We start from the raw sequence: 15,681 nt of genomic DNA, 5'->3' as shown, positions 1-15,681 counted from the left end.
ATCCTCTGCTTCTGTTATTCTACTATTTGTTGCCTCCAGAGTGTTTTTTATCTCATTTATTGCATTATTCATTATATATTGACTCTTTTTTGTTTCTTCTAGATCCTTGTTAAACCTTTCTTGCATCTTCTCAGTCCTTGACTCTGGGCTATTGATCTGTGATTCCATTTTGATTTCAAGATTTTGGATCATTGTCATTTTCATTTTCATTATTCGGAATTCTTTATCAGGTAGATTCCCTATCTTTTCCTCTTTTGTTTGGTTTGGTGGGTATTTATCCTGTTCCTTTACCTGCTTGGTATTCCTCTGTCACTTCATCTTGTTTATATTGCTGGATTTGGGGCGTCCTTTCTGTATTCTGTGAGTGGGGTTATATCAGTGGCTTGTCAAGTTTTCATGATTAGGGAAGCTTGTGTCAGTGTTCTGGTGGATGGAGCTGGATTTCTTCTCTCTGGAGTGCAATGAAGTGTCCAGTAATGAATTATGAGATGTCAGTGGTGTTTGAGTAACTTTGGGCAGCCTATATATTGGAGCACAGGGCTGTGTTCTTGTATTGCTGGAGAATTTCTATTGTATGTCTTGCTCTGGAACTTGTTGGCCCTTGGGTGGTGCTTGGTTTCAGTGTATGTATGGAAGCTTGTGATGATCTCCTGTCAAGTAATGTTCCCTGGAGTCAGGAACTCTCTCGTGTTCTCAGGGTTTGGACTTAAGCCTCCTGCTTCTGGTTTTCAGTCTTATTTTCACAGTAGTCTCAAGACTTCTCCTTCAATAAAGCACCGTTGATAAAACACCAACCACAGTGAGGAAGCTCCACAATAAAGAGAACTCTCTTTCACTTTTTGAAAAAGTTTTTTTCCCCCCCTAACCAACTGACTCGCAGATGGATTTTGTTTTCATCTGTGATATTCGTTATCTGTAGATTCCAGTTAAGTACCTTCTAATTGCTTTATAACCTAGTTGGGCACTTTAAATACAAAACCTAAATTTAAGGTGAAGTCCTAGCTCAAAATATGTACATAAATAAAATAAATTATTATAACTACAGTCCATGTTATATTTTTATGGTTGATACTATTAATCTGGGAATATTCCTTAACGATATCAAATGTTAATAGAATCATAGAGTTTCTTTAAAATGTAATTTTCTTTCTATTTCTTTTGAAATGTATCAAGCCTATACACATTTTTCATTTGGAGTAACAGACAGGATACTTGTACATTTAACTACTGATATTAGAGCAAACAATTGAATTGGGAATCATGAAAATGTTTCTGCTTACCAGTTCCACTGCTTTAATTCAAAATTTCCAAGACTGAAATAGAATAGGTTCTGTTAGCTGTCTTTAGCAAAACTTCTCTGGCCTACCCAGGTTACTCAGTTTTGAAATTTCAATGCCAAAAATGTTCTCAGGAAAGAATCAGTGCCTTTGTGCTGAGAATGATGATCTGTAGAGAGAGTTGCACACAGTAGGGACTCAATTGTTTCTTTTTGAATGAATGCACACATGAATGCATAAATGACTAGGGAAATTTTGCATGAGACATCATGAAAACACTTCTGTAAAAGAAAGTACTTGTATTGATCATTAAAGAATTATAACCCTGCATAGCAATCCAGAAAGCCAAAGAAATTAAAAGAATTATTTTGAAAAATCAAACTTTTTTATTCTCTGTGACATTTCAGAAATAAACCTCTAAAAAACTAAAGTGGTAACCACCTAAGTCAAGAGAAATGAAAGTTACAAAATTACAAATTCTTTTTGAGTGACACTTTTTATGGAAAATAATTTTTCCGAAAATAAGTACTCATAAACTAATGAGTTCTTCTAGAGAAACATAACCAAAAAATGTTTTGTACAATCAAATAAATGCTCCTACTCAATGTATCCCCCCAACAAATCTCAAGTTGCTCAAATTATACTAATTCCTCAAAGACGTGAATCACTTCTTCATGAAGACTGTATCACTTATAGAAATTTATTTGCAACTTTGTCTTAACCCTAGTCACATCTGCCTTGTGTCATGACTACTCATTTAGATGTTTCTCCCTCACAAATATTAGCTAATATTCATTGAGCACATCCAGTATGTCAGACATTATGCTTATCACTTTACATACCATTTCTTGTTTAATTCTCATGGCAGTTGTATCAGTTAGGCATTTATTTTGCCCATTTTACAGACCAGAAAACTCAAGTTTAGAAGGATTAACTAATTTGCCTAAGGTAATGCCCCTTGGCAACTCTAAGAGCAGGGATTCACTCATATATCTGTCTGACTGCAGACCCCAGTGCCTTAAAAAGTGGAAGTATTAGTTACTCATTGGTGTCTGACAATTCAACCTCATGGACTGTAGCCCGAAAATGGATTAAAGATCTAAATGTAAGACCAGAACCTATAAAACTCCCAGAGGAAAACATAGGCAAAACACTCTTTGACATAAATCACAGCAAGATCTTCTTTGACTCACTTGCCAGATAATGGAAATAAAAGCAAAAATAAAGAAATGGACATAATTAAACTTAGAAGCTTTTGCACAGTGAAAGAAACTGTAAACAAGGTGAAAAGATAGCCTTCAGAATGAGAGAAAATAATAGCAAATGAAGCTACTGACAAGGAATTAATCTCAAAAATATACAAGCAGCTCATGCAGCTCAATACCAGAAAAATAAATAACCCAATAAGAAAGTGGGCCAAAGAACTAAATAGACATTGCTCCAAAGAAGGCATGCAAATGGCTAACAAACATGAAATGCTGCTCAACATCACTCATTATCAGCGAAATGCAAATCAAAACTACAATGAGGTACCATTTCACACCAGTCAGAATGGCTGCTATCCAAAAGTCTACAAATAATAAATCCTGGAGAGGGTGTGGAGAAAAGGGAACCTTCTTACACTGTTGGTGGGAATGCAAACTTGTATAACCACTATGGAGAACAGTGTGGAGATACCTTAAAAAACTTGGAATAGAACTGCCATATGACCCAGCAATCCCACTGCTGGGCATACATACTGAGGAAACCAGAATTGAAAGAGACACGAGTACCCCAATGTTCATCACAGCACTGTTTATAATAGCCAGGACATGGAAGCAACCTAGATGTTCATCGGCAGATAAATGGATAAGAAAGCTGTGGCACATATACACAATGGAATATTAACTCAGCTATTAAAAAAAAACACACACACACTTTTGAATCAGTTCTAATGAGGTAGATGAAACTGAAGCCTATTATACAGAGTGAAGTAAATCAGAAAGAAAAACATCAATACAATATATTAACATATATACATGGAAAAACATCAATACAATATATTAACACATATATATGGAGTTTAGAAAGATGGTAATGATGACCCTATATACGAGACAGGAAAAGAGACATATAAAGAACAGACTTTTTTTTAATCTTTTTTTTTAAAGTATTTTTTTATTATTATTATTTTTACTTTACTCTGTGGTAGAAGGCAAGAGTGGGATGATTTGAGAGAATAGTATTGAAACATGTATATTACCGTATGTGAAATAAATGACCAGTCCAAGTTTGATGCATGAAACAGGGCACTCAAATCCAGTGCACTGGGACAACCCAGAGAGATGGGATGGGGAGGGAGGTGGGAGGGGTTTCAGGATGGGGGACACATGCACACCCATGGCTGATTCATGTCGATGTATGGCAAAAGCCAGTACAATGTTGTAAAATAATTAGCCTGCAATTAAAACAAATAAATTAATAATTTTAAAAATTGTTCCATCCAATAAAACCAAAGGAAAAACTTCCACCCCCAGCACTACAGGACCTCCAGCTCACAGATGTATAAGTCAGTTTCCTACCATTTACTAATAGCTATATTCTGAATTAAATAGATTTTGTATGATGGTCTGTGAATACAATTGTAATTCATAACATTGATGCTTTAAAATTCTAAATATAGACTTTTGAGATGCATTTCATTCATAAATGAATGTTTGTAGATAGTTTGTATCCTTCTCATGTCTAGTCCCTTGAAAATGCAAAGTACAATAGAAACCTGTGCATGGTTTTGTGTTACAGGCAATCATTATTTACTAGTTGTGTTTCTATTCTTTTAGTTTGTGTGTATTTATTTATTTATTTTTTATTCTTGAGATCCAGTCCCAGAAACAGCAACTATTATTTGATAGATAAATTCTGGAGATTTTGGAATGAAGGGGTTCCAGAATATATTTCAATAAATGAAATAGTCATTGTAGAACTAACATATTCATGTTTTTGTGTTTGAAAATATAGCTCACTCTTCATTATAATTAAATTGTTTTTAGTATGATGAGGGTCATTTGTTTCTTAAACTGAGGTAAAGATGGAGGACAGTAGGTAGCATAAGATAGTGATTAAGAACATAGTGTTTGAAATTAAACAGATCTGGGTGAAGTCTCAGGTCTACTATTAATACTTAATAGCTCTGTGATTGTGTTGTATTAAAAATTAGATGTAAAGGGCTTAACACAGTACCTGGCCCATGACAAGAGCTTAAATGGTATATTATATTGTTGTATTCTCTTTTCTCTTCATCCTTGAGAATATGTGAGCCTTATACTCTATTAACTGTAATGAGAAGAAATCGCACTTATTTCTGCCTACCAGATTTTCTCTTTAGGCCAGGCACACACGGAACTGGTAACTTATAGTGCTGCTAGCTGTGTATGAGTTACACTATGTAACTTTGGAAAGTGGTTTAATTTTTTTTTCTTATAAATTATTCTTATTCATTGCAAAATATTTACAAAATTGACAATTTTTTAAAAAAATTCTAACCAAATATGCAAAGATATCCATAAACAATATTCTGGTGGACATTCTTCCAGGTTTTTTTTTTTTTTTTCTATGTATTATGGCATTTAAAAAGCATGATAAGAAATCCACTATAAAGAAGGGAAAAGGTTAGTTTTAATGATGGAACAGGCTGGTTCTGTTTATTTCAGGACAATGGGGCCAGGACTGTATTCAGGTTGAGTACAACATAATGGAGGTATTTCACCAGTATAGAGTGGCTTCTCTCTGCAAAGACGTATAAAGGTCATTTCTTTCTAAGCCATGGCAGCTTTCTTTTCTCCATACACTGAAAGACACTGGGCTTATTATAACTTGTTACACTAGGCAAATTTTATACTTCACTAGTACATTGTTTTTTTTTTAATTTTACTTAAATTGAATTATCTGTGAATTATCTAAGAATTACAACCCAGTGCAACTGCTGACATTTGCAGGGGGCGCAGTGGAGCAATGGACTTAAATCTGTTGTTATGATATGTTTTCTCTTCTCAAGTTAAGATGTAAAAGCAACCTGATTAAAATTAGATTTGAACAGGACAAAATAATGTACATTTTATATTGATCCAAAGTCTAAATCCATTCAAATATTAAAACTTCACTTATATAAAAGCATAAAAATTCTCATTTCCTCACTCTTTTCAAACTTAATGAAATGATTTACATGTAAAGCATTAATTGCAACATTTATTGCTTTAATGTATCAGTGTAGCAACCATACATTCAGAGGTTTATCTGATTTTAGTTATCTACTGATAATACTTGATGCTTGTTCTGTCCACTTTTCAGAGTGAAATGCACTTCCTATTTATTCTTCTTCAAAATTAAAAAAAAGGAAGTATAAAATTAAAACAAACTTTACAACTATAAGGAAACTTAAAGATAATTTAATATAACCCCCTCATTTTTCAGCTGAGGAAACTGATGTCCAGAAAGACCAAGAGATGTATGTATGATTACATATTTGAATTTTTCACGCAGGAGTGTAACTAAGTTATCTCAACAAATCAGAGTCTCATCTACTTTTAAAGAGTTCCTAGAGAAAATAATTTCTACACAAATTTCAGCCAATTTAAAAAGGTTAATTGCGGCAAAAATTACATAATATATAATTTACCATCTTAACTATTTTTAGTGTACAGTTCAGCAATATTAAATATATTCACATTCAGCCATTTTTTTTTGCTTCAACATATTTTGTAATCACTTTATTGAGACCAAAAGCCATACTATTATATTAAAAGGTTCAGTTGTTATTTTTGTGCTCCTGGAGTGACAACTCTACAATGTGAAACAATAAACAGTGGATGAAGGCTGGTAATTTTGTAACTGTTACCTAAATATAAAATCATGTCAAATACGGTATGAAATTCCAGTTAAAAGGCAAAAGAGAGATTGTTGTAGAAATAATAGCCAGATCATTAAAGATCATTATTTCTTTTGCTTTTTATATACTGGGATGAGACTAAAGAGAAACATCATTTTCACAAGCCATTTGAATTATTTTGTTTTCTGATAAAATACAATTTTTGCATTTCATTCTTTCAAAGGAAGATTTAGTTTCTAGATATTTTATCAATTTTAGCATTATTATGAAACTATCAAGATATTTCCCCAATGTTTTATTATAGAAGATTATGGAAACAAAGAATTATTGGTTTTGATTTGTTCTTGATACATAGAGATACTTTTAGATATAGTTGAATCAATTAGTATCTCAAATACTTTTCATAAAAGCATACTATGATTTTCTCACTTAGCTTCATTACTGACTACTGCATTGGGACTGGAGTGTAAACAGTCACATCGAGTGAGGGCTCTCTCAGATTAAAATGAATTCCAGTCAAACTTTTTTCATTGTCCCCGAGAAACACTTTATTTATTTATTTATTTATTTTATCATTTCTGCATGTCTTTTTTAAATTTTTTTAAATATAAATTTATTTGTTTTAATTGGAGGTTAATTACTGTACAATATTATATTGGTTTTGCTATACATCAATCAACATGAATCTGCCTCAGGTATACACGTGGTCTCCATCCTGAACCCCTCTCCCTCCTCCTTCCCCGTACCATCCCTCTGGATTGTCTCAGTGGAGCCTATTATTCAGAGTGAAGTAAGCCAGAAAAAAAAAAAAAAAACACACCAATACAGTATACTAACGCATATATATGAAATTTAGAAAGATGGTAATGATAACGCTTTATGTGAGACAGCAAAAGAGACACAGATGTATAGAACAGTCTTTTGGACTCTGTGGGAGAGGGCGAGGGTGGGAGATTTCGGAGAATGGCATTGAAACATGTATAATATCATATATGAAACGAATAGCCAGTCCAGGTTTGATGCATGATACTGGATGCTTGGGGCTGGTGCACTGAGATACACTTTAATTAAAAAAAAAAAAAAAAAAAAAGCAGACGAGTATTTATGAGCTCCTATATTCTCAGTGCTGGAGGGTAGAAAAGATAGAAGAGGAGGCTGGCTTCATGACTCTCTCAGCACTGAAGACCTAAAGCCTGTAGCATTCCCTGAATGCTTCCTTGTTTTGCTCCATAATAATTTCTTTTAATCTTTAATGCCATTTGATATTGCAGTTTCTTTTTTAAAACTTTGTATTGTGGTATAGCCAATTAACAATTTTGTGAGTTTTAGGTGAACAGCGAAGGGACCTAGCCATGCATCCACATGTATACATTCTCTCCCAAACTCCCCTCACATCCAAGCTGCCACATAACACTGAGCAGAGTTCCATGTAAATATTGCATAGTTTCTGATTCATATTAACTACTTAAATAGTGAAGACAGTTTTCAACCAGCTACTCATTAAGTCTTTTGTTACCAAACTCAGGTTCAGCTGCTTGCATCTTGAAAGCCAGTACTGGAGACACAAGCGTTGGTTGGAAAAGGAAAGTTCACTCTATGCAGGAGGCTGGCAACCTGGGGAGAAGGTGGACTTGTGTCCCAGAACCCATTCCAAAAATTTTGCTCTAGTCATGAAAGTTTTTAAAGGGAAAGCTAATCACAGTTAATCATTTCAGGATGGGATGAGAACCTTCAGCATCTTTCACTGTGTGCAGACTTGCTGACTCTGTGTGATCTTTCTTTAGATTCTATCTCATTCATACAGTAACTGGGGAAAAGATCTACTAATCAGTTAATTCTTCATTTTATTTTTCAGTCTAAGAAAGGAATCAACAAATAAGGCATTATGTGATCGAAAGATTTGGGAGATATGCTTGGGCCAGAGATTAATGAAGTAGGGGGGCACCTGGTATAAAAGCTGAGTTAAAATATAGCTACTAAAGTGATGAAACAAAGGGACTCTTGCAAAGAGCTACTCCCTACAAAAATCTGTTTATTTATTTATTTATTTGCAAAGAGCTGCATACAATTTGACAGGTAAATTAAGTGCCTAGTAACCTGAGTTACAAAATTTGTGTACAGAGATAAAACTCCCTTTTAATTATTAGAGCTTGCTGATACTTCAATACTGTATATAGTAAGGGTGAAAACAGATAAGTGATTGGAATTAATAGTCTAATAAGTGATCTTAAAAACCCTGTTATTTCTTTAAAATCTTTGTCATAGTATATTTTTAAGAAAAACTATTGTTAGAACTTTATTACTAAGTGGCTGTACTTTAAAAAATAATATTCCTCTCTCTTTTAAAAATATTTTGCTGAAAGAAAACTTTGGAGTTTTACAGTGAAAATAGAAAGAAATAAAGAGTAAAAAGGGGTGACCAAAAGTCTGTTGGGTGACAGCTGATAGTGAAAGGAAAAGAAATCAAAGAAATAGGGATAGGAAACTTTATAAAGTAGATGCAAATTATTACTAAATTAGCTTTTGTGGAGTACCAAACTACAAGAACACAAATTTGTTTTGCATGGAGAACTACAGGAACCATATCTGATTATTACCGGTAAAGATTTGACATGGTTCTTTTCTGATACAAGTTTTAGATTGTAGATTCTAGTCCTAGCCACTACATACAGAGGTAAATAGTTATAACAATTTTATAGCAATTTACTATTGCCCCATATAGAGCTTGTTATGTAAAGGGAAATCATAAGGTATGTAGAATGTAGGAAATAAAGCATACCTGAAATTGTTTAAGTCTAGTGAAGGTATATCTCATTTTATTGTGCTTCACTGTATTGCACTTTGCAGTTATTGCATATTTTACAAATTGAAGGTTTGTGACAATCCTGCATTGAGCAAGTCTATCAGCACCATTGATCTAATAGCATTTGCTCACTTCATGTCTCTGTGTCACGTTTTGGTAATTCTTACAATATTTTGAACTCTCCACTAACAAAAAGATTACAACTCACTGAAGGCTCAGTTGATGGCTAGCATTTTTAGCAATAACAGCTTTTAAAATTAAGGTATGTACAGTTGATTTTCAGAAATAATACTGTTGCATATGTAATAGGTTACAGTACAAAGTAAACATAAGTTTTTTTGTACACTGGGAAACTACAGTCTGTGGGATTGCAAGAGTCGGACATGACTGAGCAACACGACTATATGAACGTTTGTAGGCAAAGTAATGTCTCTGTTTTTTAATATGCTGTCTGTGAAATGAAGTTGCTCAGTCGTGTCCCACTCTTTGTGATCCCATGGACTGTAGCCTACCAGGCTCCTCTATCCATGGGATTTTCCAGGCAATAGTCCTGGAGTGGATTGCCATTTCTTTCTCCAGGGGAACTTCCCAACCCAGGGATCAAACCGGGTCTCCCGCATTGTAGACAGACGCTTTACCGTCTGAGCCAAATGCAAAGTACAAGTAACTAGACAGTAATATACTGTCTAGGTGTGCATAGTTTTGTGTGTGTGTGTGTGTGTGTGTTTTCCCAAGGAATAAGTGTCTTTTAATTTCATGGCTTCAATCACTGTCCACAGTGATTTTGGAGCCCAAGAAAATAAAGTCTGCCACTGTTTCCATTGTTTCCTCATCTATTTGTTATGAAGTAATGGGACTGGATGCCATGATCTTTATTTTTTGAATGTTGAATTTTAAGTCAACTTTTTCACTCTTCTCTTTAATATTCTTCAAGAGGCTCTTTGATTCCTCTTCATTTTCTGCCATTAAGATGGTGTCATCTGCATATCTGAGGTTATTGATATTTCTCCTGTAAATCTTGATTTCAACTTGTGCTTCATTCAGCTCAGCATTTCTCATGATGTACTCTGCATATAAGTTACACAAGCAGGGTAATAATATACAGCCTTGGTGTACTCTTTTCACAATTTGGAACCAGTCTGACATTTGATGTCTGATTCTCACTGTTGCTTCTTGACCTGCATACAGGTTTTGAAGGAGGCAGGTAATGTGGTCTGGTATTCCAATCTCTTTAAGAATATTCCACAGTTTGTTGTGATCCACACAATCAAAGGCTTAAGTGTACTCAATGAAGCAGAAGTAGATGTTTTTCTGGAATTATCTTGCTTTTTCTATGATCCAATGAATATTGCAATTTGATCTCTGGTTCCACTGTCTGTTCTAAATCCAGCTTGTATATCTTTAAGTTCTTTGTCCACGTACTATTGAAGCTTAGCTTGAAGTATTTTGAGCATGGCCATGATAGCATGTGAAATGAGAGCAATTGTGTGGTAGTTTGAATATTCTTTGGCATTGGTCTTCTTTGGGATTGGAATTTCAATTGCCCATTCCCAGTCCTGTGGCCACTGCTGAGTTTTCCAAATTTTTTGTCATATTGAGTGAAGCACTTTCACAGCATCATCTTTTAGGATTTGAAATAGCCCAGCTTAAAATCCATCATTTTCACTAGTTTTGCTCATAGTGATGCTTCCTAAGGCCCACTTGACTTCATGTTCCAAGATGTCTGATGCTAAGTGAGTGATCACACCATTAGGTTTTCTGAGTCATTAAGATAATTTTGAAGAATTTTTCTGTGTATTCTTGTCCACTCTTCTTAATATATTCTGCTTCTGTTATGTCTTTACTGTTTCTGTCCTGTATTGTTCCCACTTTTGCATGAAATGTTCCCTTGGTATCTCCAATTTCCTTGAAGAGATCTCTATTGTTTTCCTCTATTTATTTTCATTGTTCACTTAAAAAGGCTTTCTTGTCTCTCTTTGTTATTCTTTGGAAATCTGCATTCAGATGGGTATATCTTTCCTTTTCTCCTTTGCCTTTCACTTGTGTTCTTCACTCAGCTCTTTGTAAGGCCTCCTCAGACAAATATTTTGCCTTTTTGCATTTATTGTTTTGGGGGCATGGTCTTGATCACCACATCCTGTACAATGTCACGAACCTCTGTCCATAGTTCTTCAGGCATTCTGTCTATCAGATATAATCCCTTGAATCTGTTTGTCACTTCCACTGTATACTCAGAAGGAATTTGATTTAGTTCATACCTGAACGGCCTAGTCATTTTCCATACTTTCTTCAATTTAAGTCAGAATTTTGCAATAAGGAGTTCATGATCTGAGCTGTAGTCAGCTCCCTGTCTTGTTTTGGCTGACAATGTAGAGATTCTCCATTTTCAGCTGCAAAGAATATAAATAATCTGATTTCAGTATTGACTTTCTGCTGATGTCCATGCGTAGAGTCTTCTCTTGTGTTGTTAGAAGAGAGTGTTTGCTATGACCAGTTCATTCTCTTGGCAAAACTCTGTTAGCCTTTGCCCTGCTTCATTTTGTACTCCAAGGCCAAACTTGCCTGCTACTCCAGGTACCTCTTGACTTCCTCCTGTTACGTTCCAGTCCCCCATGAAGAAAAGGACATCTTTTGTTGTTGTTAGCCCTAGAAAGTCTCGTAGATTTTCATAGAACCATTCAACTTCAGCTTCTTTGGCATTAGTGGTTGGGGCATAGACTTGGATTACTGTGATACTGAATGGGTTGCCTTTGAAACGAACAACTATCATTCTGTCATTTTTGAGATTAGACCCAAGTACTGCATTTCAGACTCTTTTGTTGACGATGAGGGCTACTCCATTTCTTCTAAGGGATTCCTGCCCACAGTAATAGATATAATGTCATAAGATAAATTCACCCATTCTGGTTAATTTTAATTCACTGAATCCTGAAATGTTGATGTTCACTTTTGCCATCTCCTGTTTGACCACTTCCAATTTACCATACTTCATGGACCTAAGATCCCAGGTTCCTATGCAATATTGTTCTTTACAGAATTGGACTTTATTTCTGTCACCAGTCACATCCACAACTGGGTGTGATTTTCGCTTTGCCTCCATCCCTTCATTCTTTCTATAGTTATTTCTCCACTCTTCTCTAGTAACATATTGGGCACTTACCGACCTAGGGAGTTTATCTTTCAGTGTCATATCTTTTTGACTTTTCATCTTGTTCATGGGGTCCTCAAGGCAGGAATACTGAAGTGGTTTACCATTCCCTTCTCCAGTGGACTATGTTTTGTCAGAACTCTCCACCATGACCCGTCCATCTTAGGTGGCCCTACATGGCATGGCTCATAGTTTCATTGAATTAGACAAAGATATAATCAAAGCAATCAGTTTAGTCAGTTTTCTTTAATTGTTCCCATTCTGTCTGTCTTCTGATGGATAAAGATAAGAGGCTTCTGGAAGCTTCCTGATGGCAGGGACTGGCTGTGGATGAATCTGTGTCTGACTTTGATGGGCAGGGCCATGATTAGTAAATCTTTAATCCAATTTTCTATTGATGGGTGGGGCTGTGTTCCCTCCTTGTAGTTTTGCCTGAGGCAAAACTATGGTAGGGGCAATGGCAGTAATAGTGACCTCCTTCAAGAGGTATTATGCCAGGACTGTTGTATTCACTGGCCTTAACCCCACGACAGTCCTCTGTTGACCCATGCCACTGCTGGAGACTCCTCGACACTCATAGACAAGCTAAGCTCAGTCTCTTGTGGGGTCACTGCTCCTTTATCCTGGGTCCTGGTGTGCACAAGGTTTTGTTTGTGCCCTCAAAGAGTCTGTTTCCCCAGTCCTCTGGAAGTTCTGTAATCAAATCCCACTGGCCTTCAAAGTCAAATTCCCTGGGGCTTCTCAGTCCCTTTGCCAGATCCCCAGGTTGGGAAATCTATTGTGGACCCTAGAAATTTCACAACAGAACTTAAGTGGTATAATTGTTCTCCAGTTTGTGGGTTGTCTGCTCAGGGGCTCTATGGTGGGGCTCTATGGTGGGGCTCACACACCATGCCTTCCAGATCTGCTGCAGCCAGTGCCCCGGTCACTGTGGCAGGCCACTGCTGACCCATGCCTCTGCAAGAGACACTTAAACACTCAAGGGCATGTCTGGATCAGTCTCTTGTGGGTCCTTGCTTCCTCGTGTCCATAAGGTTTTGTTTGAGCCTCTGGGCATCACTGATGGATATGGAGTTTGATTCTAAATTCTATGTCACCCCTCCTACCATCTTGTTGGGCCTTCTTCTTTGCCCTTGGACGTGGGATGTCTTTTTTTTTTTTTTTTTTTTTTTGGTGCAACCCAACATTTTGTAAATGGTTATTCAGCAGTGAGCTGTAATTTTGGAGTCCTCAATGGAGAAGATTAGCACACATCCTTCTACTCTGCCATCGTGTTTAGCAAAGGTCCATATAGTCAAAGCTATGAATTTTCCAGTAGAGAGTTGGAATATAAGGAAGGCTGAGCACCAAAGAATTGATGCTTTTGAACTGTGGTGTTGAAGAAAACTCTTGAGAGTCCCTTGGACAGCAAGGGGATCAAACCAATCAATCCCAAAGAAAATGAACCCTGAGTATTCATTGGAGGTACTGATGCTGAAGCTGAACCTCCATGACTTTAGCCACCTGATGCAAATAACTGACTCACTGGAAAAGACCCTGATGCTGGGAGAGATTAAAGGAAGGATGGGAGGGGGCGACAGAGATCGAGATGGTTGAATGGCATCACTAACTCAATGGACATGAGTTTCAGCAAGCTACAGGAGATGATGAAAGACAGGGAAGGCTGTTGTGCTGCAGCCCATGGTGTCGCAAAGAGTCAGACATGACTGAGTGACTGAACAACAACATGGTAGAAAACAGACAAGAAAGAAAAATACAATTCATCTTTGAAATTAATTTATATGCAAATTATATTTCTAATTTAATATATGTACTTGCAGAGTGACATTTTTTTTTCTTAAGATCATAAAGTGATTTAGAGTAGGGACTTGTTTGAGGGGAAAATCACACAATGCAGCATACCTCTCAGTAAATATTAAGCAGCTTATCAACTGTAAATTGCTTTAGATGTGGTCATAGTGCATGTAAGTTGGCAATAATATATTCTAGATAATATGTTAATTGGTTACCAACCCTAAGATACTCAAAGATGCAAATGAAGAACTGTCTTGTGCTGAAAGACACCAGACAGTATGTAGTATTACAGGGATTTCAGCTCATTCTCTATGTAAATCTTACTGTCTGAGGTTTTCATTATTCCATTTCTCTCAAAGAATCACAAATTGACCCACAAGAATGGACATTTGTGGCTACTGAGCTGCTTTCTTTTCTTTCTTTTTTTTCTTTAACAGAATAAGATATGAGAATAAAACCTGCATGTAACAGGTTGGAAAACAAGACATTTATGATACTTATCAAGTAACCAAATGCTATTTTTAGGAAAAATTATTAAACATAGTGAAAGTATTAAAGGAATACATTCTCTTGAGATTAATTAGCACTTGACAGTTCACTTAAAGCTTTTGATTACCAATTATTTTAGATATTTTAAACATTATCCAGGAATTGTTTTAAAATATAAAAAAAATAAATTTTCACTAGCCAAATAAAACTGGTCATTCATGAGACACCTACACTTATACAGGAACTCAGTTTTTTCCTTCAAAATTTGCACAAAGAACTATAACTGAAAGCAAAATTCTAAAAAAGATTGAGAGCAGATAGTTGTCTATTACATTTTAAAAGGCTGGTAATTTACTAGTTGACCAAGCCTATCTACCTAAAGTAGTTGAGAATAAAATGAAAATAGAGCAATTAAAAACATTAAAAAACTGTTGGCCTAGAATACTGAACTTCATCAAAGAACTCTTCCAGTTTCTGGAAAAAATCCAAAATTATTTAGAGAAGAAGGAAGCAACATTAGATAACAATGACAGGAAAGACAGCTCTTTAGAACTAAATTGACTAGAGAGAAAAATGCAACTTGACAGAGAAAACCAACATATATGTTGGTAACAATACTTGATTTTAAGTATAATAAATAATTTGAAATTGTATCTTCAAAAATTGAAATTATCAACTGAAAAAGTCTTTATGTAAGCTGTTGTGAGGCGAAAAGAAATGAAAAGTCAGATAAACTTCTTATTCTATTTCTTTCAATGTGAAACAGTTAATAGTGTTTCTTAAAAAAAGGGGGGGGAGGTTTATATTGGGCTGATGCTGAATGTCAGCATTTCAATACCCAATTAATGACAGAAAAATAAAAAGCAAGTGAGTAAGAAAGGTAACCAACTTCCAAAACAAATGGAAAAGTAAAACATCATGTTGATTAAACATGTCACATTTAAAAAAACATTGAACATCATTCACACAACTGAAATACATTGTGTATATGTAAAATATATAACAAGGTGGTCAAGGACATGGGTTCTAGAGACTGATTAGATTGAATCCCAGAGCTGCTACTTTCAAGCCAAGTGATCTTGAGAAAGTTATTTAATTTCTCCTGGCCTCATTCACCTGTGACATTCTCAATAGTAACAATGTCTATCTCATAAATATCATTGTGAAAATTAACTGAGATAAAATAAATAAAATACCTATAATACATAGTTGCCACAAAATAAGCACATATATGTTAGCTACACTTACTGGCATTTTAAATCATTAACTGTCTTAAATCAGTGCCTCTAACTGAATTTCCTGGATT

General features: G+C 35.5%; 1 protein-coding gene across 1 annotated transcript in view; it reads left to right on the top strand.

Moving 5' to 3' along the window:
- Positions 1–15,681, top strand: part of LOC128069508 (sodium/hydrogen exchanger 2-like) — a 127,264-nt gene that overhangs the window by 13,742 nt on the left and 97,841 nt on the right. The gene's annotated exons all lie outside the window — the stretch shown is intronic.

Source organism: Budorcas taxicolor, chromosome X, assembly GCF_023091745.1.
Source record: "Budorcas taxicolor isolate Tak-1 chromosome X, Takin1.1, whole genome shotgun sequence".
Taxonomy (NCBI): Eukaryota; Metazoa; Chordata; class Mammalia; order Artiodactyla; family Bovidae; genus Budorcas; species Budorcas taxicolor.
This window is presented reverse-complemented; position numbering and strand designations above follow the sequence as displayed.